The sequence below is a fragment of the Cervus elaphus genome, chromosome 30 (genome assembly GCF_910594005.1).
Source record: "Cervus elaphus chromosome 30, mCerEla1.1, whole genome shotgun sequence".
NCBI classification, from domain to species: Eukaryota; Metazoa; Chordata; class Mammalia; order Artiodactyla; family Cervidae; genus Cervus; species Cervus elaphus.
Window position 1 is genome coordinate 17,938,245 of NC_057844.1, and position 16,477 is coordinate 17,954,721.

Sequence of the window (16,477 nt, forward strand, 5' to 3'; positions counted from 1 at the left end):
TATCCCACCCTCTAGGTCATCACAGAGCACCAGGCTGGGCTCCCTGTGCTACACAGCAGCTTCCCGCCAGCTATCTGTTTCACACATGATAGTGCACATTTGTCATGAAGGAAGTCAAAAAGAGAAAAACAAATATCGCACATTAATGCATACATGTGGAATCTAGAAAAATAGTTACTGATGAAGCTATTTACAGAGAAGAAATGGAGACACAGATGTAGAGAATGGACTTGTGGACATAGCTGGGGAGGGAGAGGCTGGGAGAAATTGAAAGGCAGATTCTTAACCACTGGGCCACCAGGTAAGTCCCTCTAATATTTTTCTTTAGACTGTTTTAGTTTTGTATTTTTGATCTCTGTGATTTTTAAATCTAAAAGGGTTTGAACAAGACTCTTTGACTCAGAATGATTAACTCTTTCCAAGTTAAATTGGGCTTCAGAGGCAGTCTTATAGTTAAAATTGCCTTCTTGCCAAAGATACAAGTATTGACAAAGCACTTTCTGAATTACTAGCGTTTTTTAGAAAAGAAAGGGATATGGTAGAAATTTCTTCTTTCTAAAGAACATCTGTATGTTAAGAAATTCCCACTAATAAAAAAGTGGTCCATTTCTATTGTTTTGTAAGGAAGGCTGATATTAAAATGATATCAGTTGGAATATGTAGTTCAAAGTTTGGCTTTATTAAAATTTCTTTTTTCATATCTTGCAAGAATTTTGATTAAAAATAGAACATTTATTGTATTGGAAAAGAACAACACTTGTAACAGTGTTGTAAGTAGTAAGAAGGGGGTGACATCAGCAAGATGCCCTAAATAGTAGGTTCCAGTCCTCATACCCCACAGAAACACAAATTTAACAACCATTCATAGATGCAGATGCTGTCATGAGAGCTCTGGAATTCAGATGAAAGATTATGGCACCTCCGTGAAGCACAAACAATTTTTTAAAAATTGAAAAGGGTAAGAAGAACAGTTTTACTTCACCCACATCATCTCTCCCCCAGGCTGCACAGCATAGCACTAGAAAGAGGTCATCTCAGGCACAAATTCTGCATAGGAAAGAGAGAACAGCATTAATGTTTGACTTCCCTAAACTCTGGGTACCTGAGATGTTTGCTTCTGTCATCCTTAGCCAGAACACTAAGGTGGCACAACTTGATACCCAAGGGGTAGCTGAGAACATAGCAAATGAGTAAGGACTCTTAACAGACAGTGAGCAGATCTTGATAGCTAGCCTGAGGCCCTGAGAGCAGCCTTCAGTGACAGGTTTGCTCACTTGAGGACCCCAGCAGCAGACCTGCCTCCCTATGGACCATGGGAGCCAACTGCCTGCAGCCTGCCAGCTGGCCCACTCTGAATCTCTGGCCAGAGTATCTGCTGAAATCCAGCTAAGGACAAGAAAAGATGACTGGTTTTTCAAATGTGTAGACACTGACACAAGGCTACAAGGGCCATAGAATCAGGGAAACATAACACCATCGAAGGAGCAGAGTAAAGCTTCAATAGTGACCTTAAAGAAATGGAGCTCTAAGAATTGCCTGGCAAAGAAATCAAAATAACAGTCTTAAACTCAGTGAGCTATAAAAAAAAAAAAAAAAAAAAAAAAAAGACAGCTAAACAAAATCGTGAAAACAAGGGATGAACAAGATGTGTAGTTTAGCAAAGAGGTAGAGACCAGAAAAAAAGAATAAAATGAATTCTGAACCTGAAGAATACAATGACTGAACTTAAAAAAAACAAACAAAAAAAAAAAAAAACAGAGCTTCTATAGCAGACTTGACCAAGTAGAAGAATCAACAAATGCAAAAACAGATCATTTGAGAATATGCTGGGGGGGGGGGGGGTAGGGTGGGGGGGGGGGGGCAGAAAAATAAGAAAGAAAAAAAAGCAAAGAAAGCCTATAAGACTTATAGAATAAAGTCAACAGAATCTAAGTACACAATCATGATATCCCCAAAAGCAAAAGAGAAAATGAGAGGGGCATATTTAAAGAAATAACGGTGGAAAACTGCCCAAATCTAGGAGACACACATCCAGATTAATGAATCCCAAAGTATCCCAAATAGACTAAGGTCTACACTGATACACATTATAATTAAAGTTCAAAAGACAAATACTTTTTAAAGTAGCAAAAAAAAAAAAAAAAAAAAGCTTCTCACCTGGAAACTCCCAGAAGATGATACATAAATTTCTCAGCAGAAACCCTGCCAAACTGGGAAGAGTGGGAGACATATATATTTTGGAAAAAAAAGAAAAACAACTGCCAACTAAGATTACTATAGATAGCAAAACTATCTTTTAAAGATAAATGTGAGAAAAAGACTTCTCCAGAGAAACAAAAACTTGAAAGAGTTCGTTACCACTGTAAGAAGTACTATAGGGAGTTCTTGAAGTTGAAATGAAAGGATGCCAACCAGTAACACAAAAGTGTAGGACAGTATAAATCTCACCAGAAAAGTAACTGTACAGACAAATATACAGCAATGTACTACTGATAGGGTGATACATAGATCACTTTTAACCCTAGTATAAAAGTTAAAAGTATTAAGAATAACTACACTGGGAGATATTGCAGGTTTCATTCCAACCACTGCAATAAACCAAGTCACACAATTTGGGCTTCCCTTGTGGCTCAGCTGGTAAAGAATCTGCCTTCAATATGGGAGACCTGGGTTTGATTCCTGGGTTGGGAAGATCCCCTGGAGAAGGGAAAGGCTACCCACTCCAGTATTCTGGCCTGGAGAATTCCACGGACTGTATGGTTCATGGGGTCTCAAAGAGTCAGACATGATTGAGTGACTTTCACTTCATTTGCCTTAATTTAAAAATAGTTTTTCACTGGGTATTCTCCTGTAGCCCAGTGGTTTATGGCTCCACACATCCACTGCAGTGGTCACAGGTTCAATCCCTGGTTGGGGAACTAAGATCCTGCATGCTGCACCACAGAGTCAAAAAAGGAAAAAAAAAAAAAAAAGTTTTGTGCTGAAAAGTAATAAACATCATCTGAGTCTTCAGTGAGTCATAATGTTTTTGCTGGTAGAGGGTCTTGCCTCAGTGTAATGTCTGCTGACTGATTAGGGTGGTGGTTGCTGAAGGACAGATCTGACAATTTTTTTAAAATAAGACAACATTGAAGTTTGCTGCTTCAATTGACTCTTCTTTTCATGAGCCTCCCTGATGGCTCAGATGGTAAAGCGTCTGCCCGCAATGCGGGAGACCCAGGTTCGATCTCTGGGTCAGGAACATCCTCTGGAGAAGGAAATGGCAACCCACTCCAGTACTTTTGCCTGGAAAATCCCATGGACAGAGAAGCCTGGTGGGCTACAGTTCACGGGGTCGCACAGAGTCGGACACGACTGAACGACTTCACTTTCACTTTCTTTCTTTTCATGAGTGATTTCTCTGTACCAAGTAATGCTTAAAAAAAAAATTATTTGGCTGCATCAGGTCTTTGGCATATGGGATCTAGTTCTCTGATCAGGATTGAACCCAGACTCCCTGCATTGGTAGTGTGGAGTTTTAGCCACTGGACCACCAGGGAAGTCCCCCATGCATTATAGTCCCCCCCATAGTGCTGTTTGATAGCAATTAACCCACAGTAGAATTTCTTGTTTAAAAAATTTATTTGTTATTTTACTTTATAATATTGTATTGGTTTTGCTATATATTGACTTAACCCCCCTCCCACCTCCCTCCCCATCCCATCCCTCTGGGTCATCCCAGTACACCAGCCCTGAACACCCTGTCTCATGCATCGAACCTGGACTGGCAATTCGTTTCACATATGATAATTTACATGTTTCAATGCCATTCTCCCATATCATCCTGCCCTCGCCCTCTCCCACAGAGTCCAAAAGACTGTTCAATACACCTGTGTCTCTTTTGCTCTCGCATACAGGGTTATCATTACCATCTTTCTAAATTCCATATATATGTGTTAGTATACTGTATTGGTGTTTTTCTTTCTGGCTTACTTCACTCTGTATAATAGGCTCCAGTTTCATCTACCTCATTAGAACTGATTCAAATGTATTCTTTTTAATGGCTGAGTAATATTCTATTACATATATGTACCACAGCTTTCTTATCCATTCATTTGCTGATGGACATCTAGGTTGCTTCCATGTCCTGGCTATTATAAACAGTGCCGTGATGAACACTGGGGTACACATATCTCTTTCAATTCTGGTTTCCTCGGTGTGTATACCCAGCAGGGGGATTTCTGGGTCATATGGCAGTTCTGTTTCCAGTTTTTTAAGGAATCTCCACACTGTACTCCATAGTGGCTGTACTAGTTTGCATCCCACCAACAGTGTAAGAGGGTTCCCTTTTCTCCCACCAACAGTGTAAGAGGGTTCCCTTTTCTCCACACCCTCTCCGGAATTTATTGCTTGTAGACTTTTGGATAGCAGCCATTCTGACTGATGTGAAGTGGTGCCTCATTGTGGTTTTGATTTGCATTTCTCTGATAATGAGTGATGTTGAGCATCTTTTCATATGTTTGTTAGCCGTCTGTATGTCTTCTTTGGAGAAATGTCTGTTTAGTTCTTTGGCCCACTTTTTGATTGGGTCTTTTATTTCTCTGGAATTGAGCTTCAGGAGTTGCTTGTATATTTTTGAGATTAATTCTTTGCCCATTGCTTCATTTGCTATTATTTTCTCCCACTCTGAAGGCTGAGTAAGGGTGCCCACTCTCACCACTACTAGTCAACATAGTTTTGGAAGTTTTGGCCACAGCAATCAGAGCAGAAAAGGAAATAAAAGGAATCCAGATTGGAAAAGAAGAAGTAAAACTCTCACTGTTTGCAGATGATATGATCCTCTACATAGAAAACCCTAAAGACCACCAGAAAATTACTAGAGCTAATCAATGAATATAATAAAGTTGCAGGATATAAAATTAATACACAGAAATCCCTTGCATTCCTATACAATAACAATGAGAAAACAGAAAGAGAAATTAAGGGAACAATTTCATTGCAATTTCATTGCAATGGTGATTGCAATGAAAAAAATAAAATACTTAGGAATATATCTACCTAAAGAAACAAAAGACTATATAGAAAACTATAAAACACTGGTGAAAGACATCAAAGAGGATACAAATAGATGGAGAAATATACCGTGTTCATGGATCAGAAGAATCAATAGAGTGAAAATGAGTATACTATCCAAAGCAATCTATAGATTCAATGCAATCCCCATCAAGCTACCAACGGTATTTTTAGAGAACTAGAACAAATAATTTCACAATTTGTATGGAAATACAAAAAACCTTGAATAGCCAAAGCAATCTTGAGAAAGAATAGTGGAACTGGAGGAATCAACCTGCCTGACTTCAGGCTCTACTACAAAGCCACAGTCATCAAGACAGTATGGTACTGGCACAAAGACAGAAATATAGATCAATGGAACAGAGTAGAAAGCCCAGAGATAAATCCACATACCTATGGATACCTTATCTTTGACAAAGGAGGCAAGAATATATAATGGAGAAAAGACAATCTCTTTAACAAGTGGTGCTGGGAAAACTGGTCAGCCACTTGTAAAAGAATGAAACTAGAACACTTTCTAACACCATACACAAAAATAAACTCAAAATGGATGAAAGATCTAAACGTAAGACCAGAAGCTATTAAACTCCTAGAGGAAAACATAGGCAAACACTCTCTGACATAAACCACAGCAGTATCCTGTATGACACACCTCCCAGAATATTGGAAATAAAAGCAAAAATAAACAAATAGAATTTCTTTCAAAATTGGAATCAATCCTCTCTGACCCTGTTGCTACTCACCTAATTTAATGTAATATATTCAAAGACCTTTGTTGTCATTTCAACAATTTTTACATCATCTTCACCAAGAGTAGATTTCATCTCAAGAAACCACTTTCTTTGCTCATCATAGGAAGCAACTCCTCATCAGTGAAAGTTTCATCATGAGATTTGTAGCAATCCAGTCTCGTGTTCAGGCTCCACTTCTAATTCTACTTTTCTTACTCTTTTTACCACATCTGCAGTTACTTCTTTCACTGAAGTGTTGGACCCCCCAGGCCATCCATGAGGGTTGTAATAAACTTCCAAAATTCCTGTTAGTGTTAGTATTTTGATTTCTTCCCGTGGATGAAGAATGTTCTTTATGGCATCTAGGATGGCAAATCCTTTCCAGGAGATTTTCAGTTGACCTTGCCCAAATCCATCAGAGGAATCACTATATACAGCAGCTATAGCCTCACAAAATGTGCTTGTCTTAAATAGTCAAGATCTGGAGGTCAGAATTACTCCTTGATCCATAGGCTTCAGAAGAGACATTATAGTAGGAGACACAGTGTCTGGCAACACACTCCTATTTGTTATCTGAAAAGTATATTATCAAATTAGTCACTGCATAATGAAACATCTTTATTTATTGTATTTATATCATGAGCTCACTGATTTGTAGTTCTTTCTAATAAAAAAGACCCTCTGCTTTCTAAATCATTAGAGTTGTATTTTAATGTTTTAACTCTTAATATTGTTTACATTATAATACAAGAAAATCTCTCTCTAAAGCCCTTCTCCAGGATGCAGAATTATGGGGTGAAGGTAGTATGTACAGGATGTTATTTATCAGGGCTTTAGTCTCTGAGGTGCCAAAGAGATTTCCTTTTTGAGAAATTTAGCATATAAAATAGTCCAAGCAGATACTACGAAGGCACTATTCTGCCACAATCCAGAGAGCTTAATTGCCATGCTGTGGATTGGTATCAGAACTGATACCATCAAAACAGAGTCAGCGGGGATTTAATGGACCCTGTTCTAAGAGTAAACTTGTAATCTGTCCCCAGGGCTATCCTAACATCTTTAGTACACCAAGTTAATTTAGTCAATAAATGTTCTATTGAAGTCAAAATCCTTTAAAAATAGTGTTTTGTCTCATCTGCAATGACAGTGATGTAAGTGTGTTGATGGGTGGTAAGCCATTTTTGCCAAAATAAAAGGGACAGAGAGTCACAAAAATTATTACAAATCCTTCCCCAAGTTCAGACCAAGCAGAGGTAAATAGTAACCATACATATCAGAGATAAAATGGAACTTTGGAGAGTGGGGTCCATTTTATCACTCAAGAAAGTGAGATTCAGGGATCACAGGGATAAGTAGTATTGTGGTACTTCATCCATGGTCCTAGGGGCATGAGCAGGTCTACAGAACATCCTGGGCAATGCCTTAGAAAAAAAAAGGCAGCATAAATGCATATGAAATATTGTCATATGTATATTCAGATGAGGTGGTAGATGGAAAAGTTATTTTTAAAATAGGCAGTCTTGGTAGATGGTTAAGATTGCATTGTCAGACTTTAAATTCTCTCCTAGGGCTAGATTTGTGAGTTTGAGTATCTATGGAATCACCTATATGCACACAAGTTTACTTTGTGTTCTCCTGTCTTATTGCATTGTATAACCAGAGATAAGCACTTCAAGGCTGTGTTGTTTGTTTTCTGGAAATCTGAAAAGAAGTGAGACTTTCCTTTAATTTTAAACTTTTGTGGCTGAAGAAGAATGCCTGGGTAACAAACGTTTTTCAACAAAATCTCCATGTATTAATCATTCCATGGTAGGGTAAACAAAGCCATGAAGAGATTATTGGGCTTGATAAATTTACCTTATATCTAAATTTATTTTGCTTGAAGGCAGGGGATAGAAGAGTCTGTAATCTAAAGGGAGGGAGCTGTTGATAAGCTAAAAGACAAAGATAGTAGAAAAGAAAATATTCTTGCTCCATTTTAAAAAGACTAAGTGAATGAAACTGACATTTCAAATTTGACAAACACTACTACAGAGATTATTAAAAAAGATGAACCTCTGCCATATTTGTATGCCTTCAAAAGTAATATAAAAGGACAGATTCCTCAAATAGCTCATCTTTGGGTTAAGGTTGTTATTTATGTTCTACAAAACCAATTTCCTTTTTGGTAAGAAATGAACTATGCTTTAAAATATGACACTTAGATTTTTGTAATTATTTTTTGCCTCAAGATTAGTCTTATGAATTAGGACTCAGGAATATAGGGATACAATGACAGTTGAGGTGGTACTTACTGGCTGTAAGCCTCTGGGCAAATCCATCCAACTTTCAGAACCTCACTGACTCCATTTACAAAATGAGAATAATCATCTCACTCAATCCACCCACAACAGAGACTCCAGACCATCTAACTTTTGGTATAAAATGTTCAGCATCAAGCTCTAGGATGTAGGCTTTGATAAAACTTTTATATGTGCAGTCATTTTGAAAGTTTGAAAAGCTAAACATAATTGAGAAATCATTATATCAAATTTTCGAGGAAAAGGTAAACATGAATAATTATTACTCTATTCAGAGTACAAAGAATATTAGAATATTATTTTTTTATTTATTGGAACATTTATTTACTAAATAGGTATCTGTATATACATATATGATAAGTGAGGCAAAATGAAGCTTCAGCTCCCCTATATTCAATTTCCCCATGGAAAGGAAGGCACTGGGGCTGAGGGTCAAATATATAGTTGGAAATGACAACCCATGCCAGTATTCTTGCCTGGAAAATCCAATGGACAGAGGAGCCTGGTGGGCTACAGTCCTTTGGTTTGCAAAGAGTTGCCCATGACTGAGCAAGCATGCATGTGATGTGAGATAGCTATACATATATGTATACATAGTTAGTACAGTTGCTCAGTCGTGTCTGACTCTTTGTGACCCCATGGATTGCAGCATGCCAGGCTTCCCTGTCCATCACCAACTCCCAAAGCCTACTCAAACTCATGTCTATTGTGTCGTTGATGCCATCCAACCATCACATCCTCTGTTGTCCCCTTTTCCTCCCACCTTCAATCTTTCCCAGCATCTGAGTCTGTTCTTCACATCAGGTGGCCAAAGTATTGGAGTTGCAGCTTCAGAATCAGTCCTTCCAATGAATATTCAGGACTTATCTCCTTTAGGATGGACTGGTTGGCTCTCCTTGCAGTCCAAGGGACTCTCAAGACTCTTCTCCAACACCACAATTCAAAAGCATCAATTCTTTGGTGCTCAGCTTTCTTTATAGTCCAGCTCTCACATCCATATATGACTACTGGAAAAACCATAGCTTTGACTAGATGGACCTTTGTTGTTAAAGTAATGTCTCTGCTTTTTAATATGCTGTCTAGGTTGGTCATAGCTTTTCCTCCAAGGAGCAAGTGTCTTTTAATTTCATGGCTGCAGTCACCATCTGCAGTGACTTTGGAGCCCCCCAAAATAAAGCCTCTCACTGGTTCCATTGTATCCACATCAATTTGCCATGAAGTGATGGGACCAGATGCCATGATCTTACTTTTCTGAATGTTGAGTTTTAAACCAGCTTTTTCACTCTCTTCTTTCCCTATCATCAAGAGACTCTTTAGTTCTTCTTTGCTTTCTGCCATAAGAGCTATGTCATCTGTGTATCTGAGGTTATTGATATTTCTCCCAGCAACCTTGATTCCAGCTGGTGCTTCATCCAGCCTGGCATTTTGCCTGATGTACTCTGCATATAAGTTAAATAAGCAGGGTGACACTATAAAGCCTTGATGTACTCCTTTCCCAATTTGGAACCAGTCTGTTGTTTCATGTCCAGTTCTAACAGTTGCGTCCTGACCTGCATACAGATTTCTCAGGAGTCAGGTCAGGTGGTCTGGTATTTCCATCTCTGGAAAAATTTTCCACAGTTTGTTGTGATCCACACAGTCAAAGGCTTTAGCATAGTCAATAAAGCAAAAGTAGATGTTTTCTGGAACTCTCTTGCTTTTTCAATGATCCAACAGGTGTTGGCAATTTATTCTCTGATTCCTCTGCCTTTTCTAAAACCAGCTTGAACATCTGGAAGTTCACAGTTCACATACTGTTGAAACTTGGCTTGGAGAATTTTGAGCATTACTTTGTTAGTGTGTGATATGAGTGCAATTCTGCAGTAGTTTGAACATTCTTTGGCTTTACTTTTCTTTGGGATTGGAATGAAAACTGACCTTTTCCAGTCCTGTGGCCACTGCTGCATTTTCCAGATTTGCTGGCATATTGAGTGCAGCACTTCCACAGAATCATCTTTTAGGATTTGAAATAGCTCAACTGAAATTCCATCAACTCCACTAGTTTTGTTCATAGTGATGCATTCTAAGGCCCACTTGACTTTGCATTCCAGGATTTCTGGCTCTAGGTGAGTGATCACACCATTGTGGTTATCTGGGTCATGAAGATCTTTTTTGTATAGTTCTTCTGAGTATTCTTGCCACCTCTTCTTATATCTTGTGCTTCTCTTAAGGTTCATATCATTTCTGTCCTTTATTGTGCTCATCTTTGCATGAAATGTTCCCTTGGTATCTCTAATTATCTTGAAGAGATCTCTAGTCTTTGCCATTCTATTATTTTCCTCTATTTCTTTGCACTGATCACTGAGGAAGGCTTTCTTATCTCTCCATGCTATCCTTTGGAACTCTGCATCAAATGGGTATTTATTCCTTTTTCTCCTTTGTGTTTCTCTTCTCTTCTTTTCTCAGCTATTTGTAAGGCCTCATCAATAACCATTTTGCCTTTTTGCATTTTTTTTTCTTGGGGATGGTCTTGATCACTGCCTCCTGTACAATGATACAAATCTCCATCCATTGTTCTTCAGGCAATCTGTCTATTAACTCTAATCCCTTGAATCTATTTGTCACTTCCACTGTATAAGTAGAAGGGATTTGAGTTAGGTCATACATGGATGGTCTAGTGCTTTTACCTACTTTCTTTAAGTCTGAATTTGGCAATAAGGAGTTTATGATCTGAGCCACAGTCAGCTCCCAGTCTTGTTTTTGCTGACTGTATAGAGCTTCTCCATCTTTGGCTGCAAAGAATATAATCAATCTGATTTCAGTGTTGACCATCTGGTGATGTCCATGTGTAGAGTCTTCTCTTGTATTGTTGGAAGAGGGTGTTTGCTATGACCAGTGAGTTCTCTTGGCAAAACTCTGTGAGCCTTTGACCTGCTTTGTTTTGTACTCCAAGGCCAATTTTGCCCGTTACTATAGATAGCTCTTAACTTTCTACTTTTGCATTCCAGTCCCCTGTATTGAAGAGGACATCTTTTCTGGGTGTTAGTTCTAGAAGGCCTTGTAAGTTTTCATGGAACTGTTCAACTTCAGCTTCTTCAGCATTACTGTCTGGGGCATAGACTTGGATTATTGTAATATTGAATGGTTTGCCTTGGAAAGGAACAGAGATCATTCTGTAGTTTTTGACATTGAATCCAAGTACTGCATTTCAGACTCTTTTGTTGACTATGATGACTACTCCATTTCTTCTGAGGGATTCTTACCCACAGGAGTAGATATAATGGTCACCTGAGTTAAATTCACCCATTCCAGTCCATTTTAGTTCACTGATTCCTAAAATGCTGATGTTCACTCTTGCCATCTCCTGTTTGACAATTTCCAGTTTGCCTTGATTCATGGACCTAACATTCCAGGTTCCTATGCAATATTGCTCTTTATAGCATCAGATTTATTTCCATCACCCGTAACATCCACTACTGGGTGTTGTTTTTGCTTTAGCTCCATCTCTTCATACTTTCTGGAGTTTTTTCTCCACTCTTCTCCAGCAGCATATTGGGCACCTACTGTCCTGGGGAGTTCACCTTTCAGTGTCCTATATTTTTGCCTTTTCATACTGTTCATGGGGTTCTCAAGGCAAGAATACTGAAGTGGTTTGCCATTCCATTCTCCAGTGGACCACATTTTGTCTGAACTCTCCACCATGACCCATCTGTCTTGGGTGGCTCTACATGGCATGGCTCATAGTTTAATTGAGTTAGACAAGACTGTGGTCCATGTGATCAGTTTGGTTAGTTTTATGTGATTGTGGTTTTCATTTTGTCTGTTCTGATGGAGAAGGATAAGAGGCTTATGGAAGCTTCCTGATGGAAAAGACTGACTGTGGGGGAAACTAGGTCTTGTTCTGATGGGTGGGGTCAAGCTCAATAAATCTTCAATCCAATTTTCTGTGAATGGGCTGGGCTGTGTTCCCTCCCTGTTGCTTGGCCTGAGTCCAAACTATGGTGGAGGTAATGAAGAAAATGGCAACCTCCTTCAAAAGGTCCCATGCATGCACTGCTGCACTCAGTCCCTCCGAGCCTGCAGCAGGCCACCGCCAAACCATGCCTCCACCACATATCTGGGTCAGTCTCTTGTGGGGCCACTGCTCCTTTCTCCTGGGTCCTGGTGTGCACAAGTTTCTGTTTGTGCCCTCAAGAGTCTGTTTCTCCAGTCCTGTGTAAGTTCTTGTGGCTCTATGGTGGGGTTAATGGTAACCTCCTCCAAGAGGGCTTATGCCATACCCAAGTCTGCTGCACCCAGAGCCCCTGCCCATGCAGCAGGCCATTGGTGACCCATACCTCCACAGGAGACTCTCAGACACAGTTCTGGCTCAGTCTCTGTGGGTTGGGCGTGCGTTTTGTGCCCTTCTCATGTCTGAGCAGCTCAGGTGACCAGTTGCTTGGTGAGCGCATAGTCCCATATGGGCCGTGCATCTTAATCTCCTCCCCGTCCCATCTGCTCGGTTTCCTGGGTGCACCTTGAGAGCACCATCTAAGGTGTGCCATGTGTCTCCTCTGGAGAGCTAATCTCAGGCTACAACCCTCCTGGCAGATGTCAACCATCCAGGATCTCAGGAAGACTTGGTTAGCAGTGGGGAGCCTGCTTACAGCTTGGTGGAAGATTTGTCTCTGAGACTGAGATTGTAGCAGCCCTTTGCCTTCAGGCTCTGGCTGTCACAAGCATGCCTCTCTGCCTCTGGGCAGGGAGGGGCCAGTATGCAGCCAGCTAGCTCTCCTTTGGTATTTGTTAAATCCTTTGTTCTGTGAGCCCAGGCTGAGTGTTAAGTTGTTAGGTTAGAGTCTTTTGCAGAAAAGTTCTTTTTTCTTCAGTTGCAATTAGGCATGTATTCTGTGGGTTTGTTTGTTTTTCTTCCCAGTTATGTTGCCTTCTGAGATTCCAAAACTCCCCATAGACCTGCCTATGAGAGGGTTTCCTACTGTATGGAAACTTCTCCTTCAAGACTCCCCTCCCCAGGACAGGTCTCAGTTCCTAACTTCTTTGTCTTTTATATTTTGTCCTACCTCCTTTCAGAGAGAATGGGCTGCCTTTCTGGGTGCCTGGTGTTCTCTGCCAGTGATGAGAAGTTGTTTCATGGAATTTGCTCAATATTCAAATGATCTTTTGATGAATTTGTGGGGGAGAAAGTGGTCTCCCCGTTCTATTCCTCCACCATCTTAAGCTCCAATTATATGTATACATACAAATAGAAATAAATGAATCCTTTGCAGATTGTATTAACCCTTAATCAATACATCAGATCTCTCTAACAAGTTCAGATTCCAGCTACAGGTTTTCATCCGGTGAGTTTTTCTTCCCTTGTGAGTTTGTGAGTCTCTTAGGCACTTTATATCCTTTTATGGCATATATCCAACCAGTGCCTTAGGAAAAACTAAAACAAAAGAAGTTTTTCCTAAAATGAAATAGTAACATCCTAATGGGAACCTGCAGAGATGAGAACTATGTCTTGATTGACAGTTTTTGTCGTGTCTTCACTAGCTCCATAAATGACTGTCACATCGTGATTATAGTGAGTCTATGTTCTAAAGGGAGCTAATACTGCTATAATCTGTTAGTCGTTCTCTAAAAGATGCTTATAAATTGGCTATGTCATTAAGTATTTATTGAGTTAGTTTTAAAGATGTTTAGTGATGTATATTTAGATTAAAGAAAAATCCATTAGGGAAGCAAGACTAGGTTTCATGAAACAAAACAACAGGCATGGATAGACAAGTGAGCAACAAACTATGGAGTGTGTGCCATGTGCCAAGTCACCTCAGTCATGTCTGATTCTTTGTGACCCTATGGACTGTAGCCTGCCAGGCTCCTCTGTCCATAGGAGTCTCCAGGCAAGAATACTGGAATGGATTGCCATGCACTCCTCCAGGGGCTCTTTCTGATCCAGGGATCGAACCTATGTCTCCTGTGGCTTCTGCATTGTAGGCAGATTCCTTACTGCTGAGCCATGGAGAACAAATCATAAATAAAAGAGGATGTGAATATGGGAAACATCTGATAGAAATCAGATTGGAATTTTTTTTTTATCCACACAAAAACCTGCATATGGATATTTTTAGCACCTTCATTCAATATTGCCAAAATGTGAATGAAGCCAAGATGTCCTTCAGTAGATGAATGGAAAAATATACTCTAGTATATTTGGGGAATGAAATAATATTCAACACTAAAAAAATTAAGCTATCAAGCCATAAAATTATATGAGGAATTCTTCTTTTCTCTTTGGAAGTATAAGTGATTTAAAACATGGTGTTAGTTTCAGTTGTACAGTGTAGTGATTGGTAGGTTTTATTTATTTATTTATTTCCTTAGGCTTTTTGTTTGTTTGCTTGTTTGATTTTTGCAGACTGCATTCTATTATAGCTTATTACAAGATATTGAATAAAATTCCCTTTGCTGTATGGTAAATCTTTGTTGCTTATCTATTTCAAGTATAATGGTTTGTACATGTTAATTACATACCCTAATTTGTCCCTTTTTTCTTCCCCTTTTGGCAATCATAATAATACAGGAATTTATGTATGAAACAGAAACAGATTCACAGGCATAGAAAACAGATTGGGATTTGAATAGTGAGTAGGCATTGAATATATGGTGAGAGAAAGGGCAGGTCTGACAGGCAGACTTTGACCAATCAGGTGATAAAGTGGTTAGAGAAATGGCTACATGAAAAATCATGTTGCTGTTGAGTCCCTAAGTTGTGTCCAACTCTTTGCAACCCTAGGGACTGTAACCCACCAGGCTCCTCTGTCCATGGGATTTCCAGACAAGAATCCTGGAGTGGGTTGGCATTTCCTTCTCCAGGGGATCAAGCCTTTATCAGCTTACTGTAACAGTGTGAGCAAGAGGCAAAAGGGATCCTCAGCCTCTCAAAGTTCTATGGAACAGCACTGAATGAGGGTCAAGTGGATGTAGCACAGACAAGGGGCATCATTGCAATGTCAAAGGGTTCCAAATGAAAGGCATCTGGTGTATTATGGATTCATGGAGTGAAGAGGGCTAAGGGTGGAAAGGTACTGAGTCAAAGTGGAGAAAAGTGCCTCAGTCAAGCTTCCCCCCACTTTCCACCCCCACGAATAATGAGGTCTCTGAATGCAGGCCTCTAGGCTAGGATTGTAGATATGCCTATGAGTGTGGCTGGCCAACTGATGGGGAGACAGTTTTCTGAAGGGAATTGCAGTCAAGGGCTCAGTCTCCCACCTCTGCTCCAGTTTGACTCAGTAGCACCCCTCCTCCTCCAACCATGATGCCTGCCAGGCAAAGCCTTATAATTGCATGGGGTCAAGCCTGAAAAATCACACATAGAATTTTTAAAATTAATTTCTTTTTGGCTGCGTTGCATCTTTGTTGCTGCTGACAGGCTTTCTCTAGTTGTTTCTCCTCTTTGTTGCAATGCACAGGCTTCTCATTGTGGTGTCTTCTCTGGTTTCAGAGCACCGGCTCAGTAGTTGTGGTGCAGGGGCTCAGTTGTCCTGCGGCATGTGAGACCTTCTCAGGCCAGGGAGCAAACTTGTGTCCCCTGCCTTGGCAGGTGGATTCTCAACCACTGGACCACCAGGAAGTCCCACATATGGAATTTTGAACCAGAGCCAGACCCCTCAGTGTAGGGCAGAACAACGTGAGGAGAACCATGGCTAGAGGTTTCTCTAACCAGAGTAGAAATAGGCTGGGGAGACTGGGGTAAGTTCAGATTGTAATCTTTTTAAGATTCATAAGAGGTTTTATATGGATGACAAAAGCAGGCTGTAAATTCCAGGGCTGGTTTTATCTCTCCCTGGTTGAGCTCACTTGAGCAAAGCATTTCCATCTCTCTGAGGAGTATGTTTCATCTGCAAAATGGTATACTAATATTGCTTCTGACAGAATGTGGTCCACTGGAGAAGGGAATGGCAAACCACTTCAGTATTCTTGCCTTGAGAACCCCATGAACAGTATGAAAAGGCAAAATGATGGGATACTGAAAAAGGAACTCCCCAGGTTTGTAGGTGCCCAATATGCTACTGGAGATCAGTGGAGAAATAACTCCAGAAAGAATGAAGGGATGGAGCCAAGGAAAAAAAATACCCAGTTGTGGATGTGACTAGTGATAGAAGCAAGGTCTGATGCTGTAAAGAGCAATATTGCACGAGAACCTGGAATGTTAGGTCCATGAATCAAGGCAAATTGGAAATGGTCAAACAGGAGATGGCAAGAGTGAATGTCGATATTCTAGGAATCAGTGAACTAAAATGGACTGGAATGGGTGAATTTAACTCAGATGACCATTATATCTACTACTGTGGGCAGGAATCCCTTAGGAGAAATGGAGTAGCCATCATGGTCAACAAAAGAGTCTAAAATGCAGTACTTGGATACAATCTC